Consider the following 13128-nt stretch of genomic DNA (forward strand, 5'->3'; position numbering starts at 1 on the left):
ACAACTTAGTTCCTTTAATTTAGATTTCTTGTGCCAACATGTTTGTTTCTTACAAAGGAATAGACAAACATTCTCTTTACTTAGCCTTGCTTGTTTCTTTTGCTCTAATGCAACTCTAGTATTAGTTTGTAGAGCATCTTCACTTAGCATTAAAAATCAAACTTGATTTCTTCCTTTAATTAGCATTCTCTTTGCTCAATGCAGTGATACCTTTCAAATTTCATTCACTCAACAATTTGTTAGTTTATAACTTAGTCTACATCTTTATTCCTTTGTCATCATCAAAACTAAGGTTCAACATTTTTCTCCTCTTTGATGATGACAACAAATGTACAGACTAAGGAAAATAAAAACAACAAATAAGATAAGAGAATGAAAGATAATAATAATAATTTATAATTTTAATTAAGATCAGATTAAGGATTTAAATGTTTAAGATTTTTCAATTTTTCAATTTTTCAATTTATTTTGTTCCTACTATTTTCCCCCCTTTGTCATCTTCAAAAATATCAAACTCATAGTGATTTAGGGAAGACTTCTTTGTGAAAGATATTAAGACCATAAACAAGCACAACAAAATGGTTAAGTTAGTAGTCAAAGGTTAGACTTGCCTAAACATTAATTACATAATACTAGCCAATTCCAAGTAAGAATTAATGCAAAACATATCAAAATCGAAGACAAATAGCAAATTCATATTCTTATAGAACTTGTTCCAAAAATTTATAAAACAAGAGAGAAAGGAAAAAAAAAATAACAAAAAGGAAACAAAAGCTAAGAGTTTTTGTTCATAGAAAGAAACGAAAACATTAGGTGGTAGAAGATGGAAGGGATTGATGTTCCTCTATCACTTGTTCTTTTTCGACCAGTTTCTATAATTTGTTCATCACATTCTAATGATGATCATTTAATTATTACTTCAAATAGTTCGTTGCTTGAACCATGATCTCCATATTCTTCTGTTGCTCAATACCGTATCATTAAGGACTTTTATGAATCATAACATCTTATCGGTCTTGCAATATAAAGTCCAGTGAAGGTGATTGTAGAATTTTATCATATGTTGTGCTTGGAGATAAACCTCCTTGACCCACCCATACTCAGTAGAAGGAGAATGTTTTTCTTCCCCTTTGGAATCAGTGTCTCTAGGGAATTGGGGAGGAGGAACAAGTGCCTTTTCTTATAAAGGACTTGTTGTTCCTGTGAGAGGAATAGAGGAGGAGTTGTTTTCATATTGAGCAGGAAGAAAGGGAGGACGTGGAGGTAACTAATTAGAGGTTAAAGCAAAGGGAGTTGATTCAATAATGGTAACTTTTATATGTTCATAGCTAGAAGAACGGAGAAAGTGGATGGAGAAAGTTGAGGGATACTTTTTATGGTGAGTGGTAGAGGAGGAATTTATGGTAATGAGGTTGGTTGATGTTTCTCTTCATCGAAAACGACAAGAGGATCATCCTCATTAAAAGGGACGGGAACAACTTTAACAAAACTTAACCTATAGCTCTTTCTTGTTGAAGCTAAGGAGGGAACCTTCTTAGGAACAGGCTGGTTAGCTTTTTTAGGATTTTTCTTTTGTTTTGTATAGAGCTTGTTCCTTAGGCTCTTCACGATCTGGCTCCTCTAGGATTACTTCAACCGGTTCCTCTATAGGCATATTCCTTTTATGAGAGGAACTCAAAGGAATTGTTCCTTGAGTGAGAACTCCATCTTGCACAGACAGCCATACAAAGTCTTCTCATTTAAAATATTACCTTGCTTAATTCCCAAGGTAGGCAAATTGGTTGTTTTAACTTTGAATGTGTGAGAAGAGAGGTGATTAAGGCTCCATAACCAATAAAAATGATTCTCTATGCAGTGGGCTAGATGTTGCATGAAGAAAAAGGGAAAGTTTATTTGGATGTGGTGGTGAAGGCAAAACATGTAACACATGTCTAGTAAGCCAACTTTATTACGCTTTTCAGTGCGAGGAATGAGTGCTCTCCATACTACATTGAACAAAACCTACTGAAGAAAGGTTAAGACGTTAGGGTTTAGTTTGGTTTGTCCAGTAATTCCTCCAAATAATTAAACATCATCATCCTGGGAGAATATTGGAAAGGACATGGTTCCTTTTCTTTTAAAATAAACATTCGCTCCTTTGTAATGATCTTCCCAAATTCTTCCTAAAGTTTCTTGGGTAAATTTTATTTTCTTTCCCCTAAACTCAGATGTGCAAACACCATCAATATTCACAAACTTTGCACAAAATTCATCCATTCCTAAAGGAACTAAAGAATTATTAAACTCGGTTTCAAACAAATATTCCGTACACAATTCCTTTAAGATTTCGAATAGTTCCGTGAATTTAACGCTCTTAGCCTAATCTAGATCAACATAAGAATAACTTCTTTCAACCCTTTTCTTTGAGGAAGAGGAAACAATTCCTCTAAGAGGAACATGTTTTTGTTCATCTTCTCGCTCAACTGTTGCGGGAAATTTTTCTTCATTATCACTTTCCCCAATTAGTCCCCTTCTTTTGGAACTTCTTTTTGGAGTTTTAGAAATTTACACTTCTACCTCCAAAATTGTTTATTGAGGGATTTCGATTTCTAGGGTTTTTGGTGGAGAAAAGGGGTTTTTCATTGTTAGTTCTTGGGAGATTTTGCTTTAGATAAAGGTGAATTGAGAGAGGTTCTTTCCATTTGGTGAAGAATGGTTGAAGATATATGGTGTGCTAAGAGGTGTAATAGAGATGACGAGTTCCAAAGGTGAAGCGAATGAGAGAAGCACGGAGAATGAATGTGAAAGAGAAGAAAGAGAGAAAATGCATGTAACAGGAAATGAATAGTCCCACATGTAAAAGATAGAAAAATAAAAGAAAAGATAAAGATGAATTAAGATTAAATAAATAGGATTCCTCTATTTTTGGGAATTTTTGGTGTTTCATATTTCTATGGATTTTAATTTATGAAAGAGAAAAACAAATAAGGAACTTGTGTTATATGAACAATTTATACTGCTTATCAATAATTCGTCAACTATTATAATTTTCAATAACTTAGGAACAATAAGGGGAGTAATATGTAACATCAGTGAGTGGCTTTATTCCTTTGAATACAAGTTTATATCTTGAACATTTACAAATTACAATGGTCTTAAGAATTCATTCACAGTCACTTAATATCACATAGAGTAAGTCAATTTAATTCAAACTATGGGGATAGGAATAGGTTTAGCAATATCCAATCAAAGATATCGAAGGACCAAGAACTGCATTGGCAAACGAGCCAAAAAAACTGGGTAAAGTATTAAGCTACAGAGGGAGCATGTATTTGACAACTTATGAAGAAGAATATTGTCTTAATTATGTAAGTTACGATGAATAATATCATCCTAATTATGTGAGTTGATATATGGGTAGTGGCTAAAACTTATAATTGACACCCCAAAACTAAAGTTATAGGTCATCCACCGGACACCAGAAATATAATTTGCTTATCTAATATATAATAAGTGTAATATGAATAAGAGTAAGATATATTCCCTAAAAAAAAGGAATAAGATTTATGTGTTATGTATCAACAACTTAGAGGAAGCATAAGTATCATATTATACACCTAAACTTTGAGAATGCAATATTTATATATGCTAATTTCAATCATTAAAGAAAAGAATATTATTTGAAGTGGAGTAATTGCATCATTATGATCACCATCATAATTTACCTTAATCTAAAGTAGTCCAACTTCAACCAAATCGTGGCTTTATCAGACTCGACGATTATCACTTTAGATATTGGTAATAAATACAATTGGTAATAAATACAATTTTCTAACAAAAAGTGATTAGCATAATTTACTAATACACAGTATAATATGACAACTATACCTTTGACATTATATATTACTACTATTCTAATCTCTCTCATCAACCCCCTCCCCCCCTCTTCTCTCTCCTGTTCTTGCATCTTCATTCATGGCACTGATCTCTTACAAAAATATCCAGCCTATAAATTCCCTAAAATTCACAACTACTCCCATTTTCTCATATATGATGACAAAATCAATAGTGGTTGAATTCATCCAAAATTTTCTCATATATCAACAGCTATATTCATCCTCATTTTTTGATATTGGTTGAATTATTTGTTGAAAATCAATAACAATGACCAGTTATCACTAGTGGAAAAAAACCTTATATGTCACTTAGTAACAGATGCGGTTTTTATAAAATCACATTCGAAAATCAACATTAAAAATGGAAGGGAAGGTTGGCAGAATAATCTGATGCGGGCCTCTTGTGGCCTGCATCAGATTATATAAACGTCTGCGGTTTTTTAAAATCTGATCCGATTCACAAGACCGGATCAGAAATTTCCAATATTTTTGTAAAGAAAAACCCGCGTTTTCCCTTAGAATGACCCATGGTCCACATCTCTGGCCCAATATGATAAATCATAAATATAAATCCAAACCTCTATTCCCTTCCCCTCCATCCTCTACTAACCCCGCCCTCATCAAGCGCATCTCCTCTAACCCCCTAACTCCCCACACACAAACCCTAACTCCATCCTCTTTTCTGTTTCCTCCTCGCGAACCACCCATCCTTAGCTCTTAACTCCGCCTATACTAACCACGACCACCAATATATTCATCCTCCTCATCTCACCAGCACCCCCGCTAAAAAACCTCCGCCTCAGCAACAAGTTCATCTTATGTAAAATTCGAAGCTTTTGAGTGAAAATCTTGAAAATTGGCATCTGGGTTATTGTTAATTTGTATTTTAAATTTCTGGGTTTGTCTCCAAAATTGAGATTAAAGAAAACTTTAAGAAAGAGAAAATGAGAAGATCTCCTTGTTGTGATAAGCTAGGGATGAAGAAAAGGCCATTGAAATTAGCGTTCAGTCTCGATGAGCGCATTACTTCAAGCTTCATTCTCATCTTGACTCTGTCGCGAACTTAGGTTAATTACTACTCTCCTACTAAAATTAGGATTTTCGAATTTTTTGAATTACTAGAGTTAGGGTTTTCATGTGATTAGTTATTTGTAATTGTTTTTTATTATGTCGAACTTCAATTGATTTTTCCTACTATTTTGTGGTTATGATTTTAAAGGATCAATTTTATGCTTGAATTTGGTAATGTATATGTTGGTTTTTTTTATTATTAGTAAGTTTAAAGTAAATTATGTTGTTTGTGAGGTGAATTTAATTCGTATTATTTGGTTTTTTGATGTGAGTTTTTCTGGCTTTTGCTCCCAATTGCTGCATTTTTCTTCTGATTGCTTTAGAGCCTAAAATTTTTCTTCTTTGGTTGTTGCTTTTTCTGCTGTAATTTGTTAATAATTTGCTACATTAAGTGAGGAGTGTTCATGAATTGTTTATGTTATTGAGTTTATATGTTCTTATAAGCTCAATGGTCTTTTAAATCATGTACATTAAAATTTGCCAAGGTTCTTCTTGTCTGTAGTTGTTACACTTGTCGCTCCTATATAGCCTTCAACTGTTAGTTTCCTATAATTAATGTAATAAGGTCTAGTATGTTTTGAAGAGTACAACCTGAATGACATTTGTCATCCTCTGGAGTTGGTATAGAAGGTTTTGTATGCATTGGGTTTCGGTGGAATGGCGGATTACAGATAAGCTCATGGCGAAAAGTTTAGTTCAGGTGCATTTCATCAATAAACAAAGTGAAGACATATTGGCCATTGTACATTTACGGAGTAGATACGGTGTTTAGTTGTGTATATATTAGATGTGTGGATACAATAGTGTCGTGATCACAAATTTGTTATCGACTGTAAAGACTTGACTTTTGTGACTATTTATATGGCTATATATGTTTTACTTATGATTTATGAGGGCTTGGTTTACATTTGCATTTAGGTAGTTGTGAGGGCTCTGTTTACATCTGTATCCCGAGGGGGTTCCTGAATTTTACAAAGTTGATACTAAGAGCTCCTCTCCTTGTATCATTCTCTAGAAACTAAAATTTTCCAGTTACTCAATCATAACCTGTGAGATATACATAATAGAATGTGCCTAGTTGTTGATTCTTGGTTGACAGAAAAGAAGCTATCCATTAGTTGTTACTTTGATTTACTTTAGTTTCATTATTAATTTTTCATATTTGAAATGGCTGGTAAATATTGATAAATCTGAGTAAACACTAACATTGTGGAAGCACATTTTACCATTAAATTCGTAATGTGTCCAAAATTAACTCCCACAAGTCCCGAAAACTATTTGACCTAAGAAACATGCTCTTATATTAATGATAGCTTTATTTGCAGTTACTCTTTTCCAATGCTGTACAAAAACTATTTGCACCTAAGAAACATGCTCTTTTACAATTATTGGTGCAACAAATAAATGTACTAGTTCCCAGAGGTCACAAATCAGAACATTCATGTTATATTTCTCTCATGTTTGATATTACATTACTCCCTTGTTTGATTTTTGAGTTCGGTTTAGGTAGAGTTTGATAGGTTAGGACTATTGGAGCTGTGCAGGGGGTGTTTGTGTGCTTGTTTTAACTCATGATTGTCTCATGACTGGATATTAGTAATAATTCATTTAATGATCTACATCTTGTCTAAGTAGGCCTAAGTTGGTAGGTAAATTCATTAGCTTATGATTTATTATTAGACCATTGAGACATTGACCTCGTTTAAGATGTTGCCTTGTCTGTTAGCCAAACCCGCCTCCTCATGGAGCTGATAGATTAATGAATTTGCTGCTAGTTTGTTAGGCTGAATTTGCTGGGCTCCATTGATTATGATGCATTATTTTTTTAACTCACGTTGTTGTATGCTGTTCACCATCTTAGGTTTCATTCCCTGATTCTGCTGCTAGTTTCTTGTCCTCTCAAATAGGTGATCTGATCGATCCTCAGCTAAATGTAAAGAATATATAACCTTTCCTGGCACATATTATTTGACAACAATAATACTGGAGTAATAGTTCATTAAACAAAAATAGACTGAACTAAGTAAATGTGCAAAAGATGACTGAGTTGTGAACCTTGATAAGTTGTGATAACAGAGACAATCACAGTGATGTCAAAATTGAATTTTTGGACATTTAAAGCACCAGAAAGAATGACAAAATTTTTATGACGAAGTGAATCCTCACCTCCAGCATCTAATTCCTTTGATTTGGATGTTTCTAACTTTGGTATCATTATATCTATTTTTTTCCACATGGTTAATAATATGTTTTTGTCAGTTTTTCCTAAATTACATTAAACTGCAGGAAATGGAATGCTGCAGTTTTGCTGCCCTCAAATGCATATTGGCAACTGGTCTACAATTTCTCAACCTGATTTGTACTTCCGAAATAATCAAGAAATAGTTCCTCATCCATTTCTGGATTAGGTTGCTCCAACAGGGAATAGGAGAGGCGGCCTAAAGGTTTCACCCGGCAACTCTGAATGTATTCTCTCTCTCTCTTGTCTACAACTTCAAAGAGAAATCAGAAGGGATCATGTGTTACTAATGGGTCCATCATCAGTTCTCTAGAACTAGGAGAATGAATTTTTTATTTGCGCTAATTTTTGTTCATGTTTTGTTTGTGTATTTTAATTACAGTTTTTATGTATACATGTGCTGAACTTAGAGTAATAATAGTCTGCAGTTTGTTGTGGCAGCTAATTTATTTTTATTTTTTGATTTCCACTAGCTAATCCGGTTCTTGCTGGAAACCGAATCAGTTAGTTTGATCTGCTTTTTTTAAAAAAAAATAAAAATTCCAATTAACTGATGCGGTTTTAATGGAAAGGCGGATCAGTTAATATGATTCATAAAAATCGCATCAGTAAATAATTTACTGATCCGGATTAGGATCGTATCGGTAAATATTTTGGATCTGTTGCGAGCCCATCCGATGTAGACCAAATCGGATCAGTAAGCCCGATTTTGACCGCATCAGATGGGCATTTTTTCCACTAGTGTATAATAAGATTTGATTTATTTCCGTAATTGATAGATGCTTGATTGATTCCCTTAGTTATTGACTGATTCTACTTTTTTATATACTCGGCACAATGAAGGGTGATTAGAAGTGCTCAATACAGCCGGTGAAGGGTAATTAGAAGAACATTTATACCACGTGGCATAAGCAAAGTAAAGGCCGAAAATTTGAGGATGAAGGAGAGAGCAGAAGAAGGTTGAGGTCTTGACATGCAGGACAAAGTTTTCTTCTTTTCTTATTATACTAGTGTTAGGATATGATCAAATATATTTTTGAATAATGTGTATAACACGGCTATTACTTTAATATGTATAATGTATATTTTTACGTATTATTTGAATACTTTCCAATGATACAGAAATTATAATTTTTTGAAATATATGTTAAAAGTTATAATCGATTTACAATACTTAAGTATTTCTGTATAAACCAAACTCTATTTCTTCTTATCCTAAACTCTATATATGTATTTTTATCAATTTGGGACTATGTTTCTTTTAAAAAATTAATGACATGACACTTAATAAGCGTGACACGTGGCGTCTAATAAGGACATCAAATGTCGTGACTTCGTGAGCTGGCTTTTGGACTCTACTTTATATATTAGTTACTAGCTATTTGATCGTATTTATTTTTCAACATACAACAAAATTTGTAATATAATATGTTATTATTTTGATTTTTCCGCATGTATATTTATAATATCTTTTATAAGGTAAGAAAAATGAAATTTAGGAGACCCTTCTCGCGAGGCTGGAGAACTTCTAAAAAGTCATTTACAAGAATGGAATGAAAAGCTGAAATGGTACAAGAAGTAATATCAAAACTAGACTGAACTAAATGTCCTACATTAGTTATCCAATTTGCAGCTTTGTTAACTTCCCTATAGACATGATGGATCTAATAGGAATGAAAATGTTGAATTAGAGCGTGAATATCCTCTATGATAAGTTGTATCTGCCAAGTAGTCTTCCATAGTTTTTTAATCACGTTATATACAAGGAGGAGATTATCACCCTCGATGTGGATATTCTGGATGCCATGTTTCGAATCCAAAAGGATACCCTTCTGAAGAGTAGTAGCCGCGTTAATTTATAATATGTTACTTTAATATGTTCTTATAGTGAACACTTTTCCTTATACATCATTTTTTCTAGGAAAACTTCTTGTACTTCTTCTAATTCTTACATGAATAGGATTGTAGAAAAGTTGGAGTTGAAAACACATCCCTAATTCTAATTGCAGTAGGTTAATTTAATACGTTACTATAGTAAGTATTTTTTTTCATATACATCACTCTAAATTAGAGTTAAAAAATATTATAAATGGATCTTGTTTTAAGGTATTATTTGAATACTTTCTAATGGTACAAAAATTATAATTTTTTGATATATACGTTAAAAGTTATAATTGATTTACTGTCCATAAGCATTTAAGTGTAAACCAAACTCTATTTCTCCTTATCCTAAACTTTATATATGTTATTTTTATCAATTTGAATTAGGAGTCTATTTATTTTAAAAAAACTAATGACATGACATTTAATAAGCGCGAAAAATGACGTCTAATAAGGAGGCTAAATGTCGCAATCGCGTGAGCTGGCTTTTGGACTCAACTTTTTATATTAGTTATATGATATGATATATATGATAATATTACATATACATCATAAAATTTTTAATACAAAATAAAAATCAAGCTTGTTCACGAGATTTATGAGCCGAGTTTTGCGTAGCTTAGCTGTTTAGTCTCCTTGGTTGGAAATTGGAGACTTGTGCAACGGTTCATGATGTTGGTGTTCCAAATCTAAGCATCGTACTCTGGACCCGCAGAAAAAGGAATCAATCAGGGAGGTTTGGGTGGTGGTTCCCCCTCCGAATCTTAAGTCAGATATCATATTAGGAAAGAAAGAAGAGATAGAGAGATAAAGTAAGAGAATATTTTAATAGAATAATGGCACATTGTTCAATGAGTTACCCTATTTCTGATTTCAAGGATACTATTTATATTATTTAAGACTTGAATGCTGCCATTTCAGGTCACCGTAAAAATAAGGACACCTCACTGGATAAGCAATCAAATTGTGACACGTGCCAGACAATGATTGGGAGGTGAGCATCACCAAACATATGCAACCATTTTTTGGGAATTGGGCCCTGAATATTCCTTTAGGCCAAAAGTGGGCTTTAACCTTTAATCAGTAAAACCCCGTAAAAATGCCAACCCTCCTTCTTTTACTAGGGCACGTGGACGCTTCGGATTGGTCCATGTGTCTCTTTGTGAGCCTTTAAGTTTTTACCTTATAATCATTGCTCCCTAAAAGGGGAATTTACCGTTGCCAAAGACGGTTAATGCCATTTTACATGAGTAAGTTACCTCATTTTCAAAAGAGCAAAGACGCGCCAGTTTTTGGGGAAGTTATCGGTTCTTATTAACCGGTTCAAGAGTTACCAGTTGTTTTTAAGCGGTTCAGGAGGTTTTTTCACTCCCTTATAAATATGTTTTTTTGTCCTTTTTGAAATCATTCCACACCTAGAGAGATTTTTTTTGGGAGAAACAGTCTGCAACTTTTCTGATTTTCTAGAGAGAGTGTGCGGTCGTCCAGACTTTCTTTTCTTCACCGAATGCAATCGCTCGTCAAGTATCCCCTCTTTCTTCCGAGTACTCCTTATTCTTTTATTTAAAAAAAAATCAATAAAATGAATTTCTCTTCTTTGTCAAATAATCCCGGTCGTTCAACAGTTATGCCTTGACGCTAGAACCGACCGCTTTTCCCTTTCAGCACATTCCACAGTTGGGCCTATTTTGGCCGGCCATGTATATCATTTTTATTTGATTTGGCCGACAAATTCAGATGACCCAATCTTTGCTTGCGCAAAGTAATCTGGCGCGCATCAAGCAAACCGCCCGTCTTAGACGAGTAATCGTACTCCCGACCTCCAGTTCTGAGATGGAGGAGTCTACTGGACGAGTTCCCGAAGAAGTAAGGGAATGAGAAACTCAAAGTGCTCGACCAGCGGTAGAGCTTTCTTCCCTTGGTAACAGCAGGGAAGAGACTGTTGAAAAAATAAACCCAGAGGCTAGCCCGTCTTGGAGATATTTTGAGATGGAAGATGATGACCACAATAATAATGAGGGTGATTCTAGCTCCCCTGAAGAATCTAACGATCCCTTTACTACTTCGTCCAAAATTAGGAGACGTCTAGGTCCCCTTTTAGACCATGGTTTTATTCTTGTGAATCGTAAGTGGTTAGAGAAAGGTGGCCCTGACCCCAATCGGTTAACCTCCATTTTGCCTATGCTGGGCTATTCGTTTGTAATTTCAGACGAGGAGGCCACAATTTGAGCTCTCCTAGGGGTCACTTTGCTATTTATCAACTAGTCCTGAATATCAGGTTGAGATTTCCCCTTCACAACTTTGTCGATCAAGTGTTAATGTATTATAACATCGGTCATAACCAATTCCTGCCAAATGCTTGGCACAACATTCTTAATACATTGTCGTCTGCGAACTGCGCGGCCTAAGTCCTTCTTTACCAGCCTTCTCCAAGATACACTATGTATATAAAGTTACTAAAATAGTTAAGGGAGCTTGGTTTTAGCGTCTGCAATCACTCTAGGTTTATCACAACTTGGGATAAACCATCAAAGATGCACGAATGGAAGGCTGAATTCATCTTCGTTTAGGCTGCTAGTGAAGACGTTATCAGGCATTATCGCTATCATAGTCGGACAACAATAAACACCGGACGAGGAGCGTCTATCTTGGATCTGGAAAGTAGATCTGACAATGAAGTGGTCGAGTACTTCAGAATAGTTGAGTATTCTAAGTCAAATCATCCAACCATTAAGGGGCAGACTAAATGAGCAGCTGTGAGAAGGGGAAAAACCATCAAAAAACGACGATTGTTCGTGAAGGTTTCCACAGAAAGACCCCTCAGTTCTGGCAAACGGATCACAATTACAGGTAACTGGGAGCATACCGATGGAATATTCCTTTAAAGGAAATGTTTTACGACGACAACTTCTTGGTCACTACTAGCTTGCGGTTGGCCGAAGATAGAGGTATAACACCAAAAGTCTAAGTAAGATTTACCGTCCAACGTATGTGTCTTACGAATCATTTTGATTTATTTTTTTTGCATATGCAACCATAGCACTTCTAAAAAGATCTTGGACGAGAGACATAAACATGTCTAAGTTCAGTGAGAACCTTTGGAATAAATACACCAAGTCAAGGCCCGAGAAAAGGGCTGATACTTAGGCAAGTTACAAAATCGTTGTTTTTCGTATGAGGATGAGAAAAGGGTTCATACGAGGGTCCTTCACAGAAGGAGAACGTTTGAATTTGGACGTTCTTTGTCTGTAAAGTTTTTCGTATGAGGATTCTTCGTAAAAAGGTAGCCGATTGTACTTGGCCGATTTTCTTCTACGAATGGTCTTCTTTCAGAATATGAGATTCTTCTTCTTTTCGGACGAGGATTCTTCGTAAAAGGATGGCGGCTGTACTTGGCCCATTTCCTTCTACGAACGGTCTTCGTCCAAAATTTGAAATTCTTCTTGTTTCCGGACAAGGATTCTTCGTAAAAGGAAGGCGGTTGTACTTAGCTGGTCTTCTTTTGCGAATGGTCTTCGCCTAGAAGGTAATGGTCAATTTGGCTGATCTCCTTTAGCAAGCAGAATGTGTCCAGTATTTATAATTTTGACATCGTTGTTTTAGGAGGATCGTTTTCTTACTTGTGCTTTATTTCTTTTTGGAGAAGAATGCCCCAACGTCCAAGACGTTGGCTGGGAAACCAGTTGCGTCCACAAGGCGCCCAACTGTAGCTTGGGATCAATCCTCACCCAAAAAATCCAAAGGTTTCACAGCTAAAATCAAAAGTGAATGACCGTCCTTTCACAAGGCAACTCCTGTCAACTAGAGAACGGGAGACAAGTCTCACCCGCTTCCGGTGGGTAAGCCTTTGAAGGCGGATGACTCATCCACTATTGCTCCCTCTTTGGGAGAGCATGGATTCATCTCCACCCTTCTCCCTATTAATCAGTCGGACGCAGCTAATCAGCCTGAAATGGTTGTTGTAACGAAGATGGACGCGACTGCTATCTTCGGATTGGACTTCAGTGGGTCGCTCGCTGGATCGGTGGCTCAAATTCAATCATCATACAGATCAACGTCCTT

At 35.2% G+C, this 13128-nt stretch overlaps 1 long non-coding RNA gene across 1 annotated transcript; it reads left to right on the plus strand.

Annotated features, from left to right (window-relative positions):
- Positions 1 to 4357: 4357 nt before the first annotated feature.
- LOC104896861 (uncharacterized) lies at positions 4358 to 7646 on the plus strand. Its single transcript, XR_007269896.1, has 2 exons — positions 4358 to 4942; positions 7233 to 7646. It is a non-coding gene; the product is annotated as an uncharacterized LOC104896861 (long non-coding RNA).
- Positions 7647 to 13128: the final 5482 nt, after the last annotated feature.

This window comes from Beta vulgaris, chromosome 9 (genome assembly GCF_026745355.1).
Source record: "Beta vulgaris subsp. vulgaris cultivar EL10 chromosome 9, EL10.2, whole genome shotgun sequence".
NCBI classification, from domain to species: Eukaryota; Viridiplantae; Streptophyta; class Magnoliopsida; order Caryophyllales; family Amaranthaceae; genus Beta; species Beta vulgaris.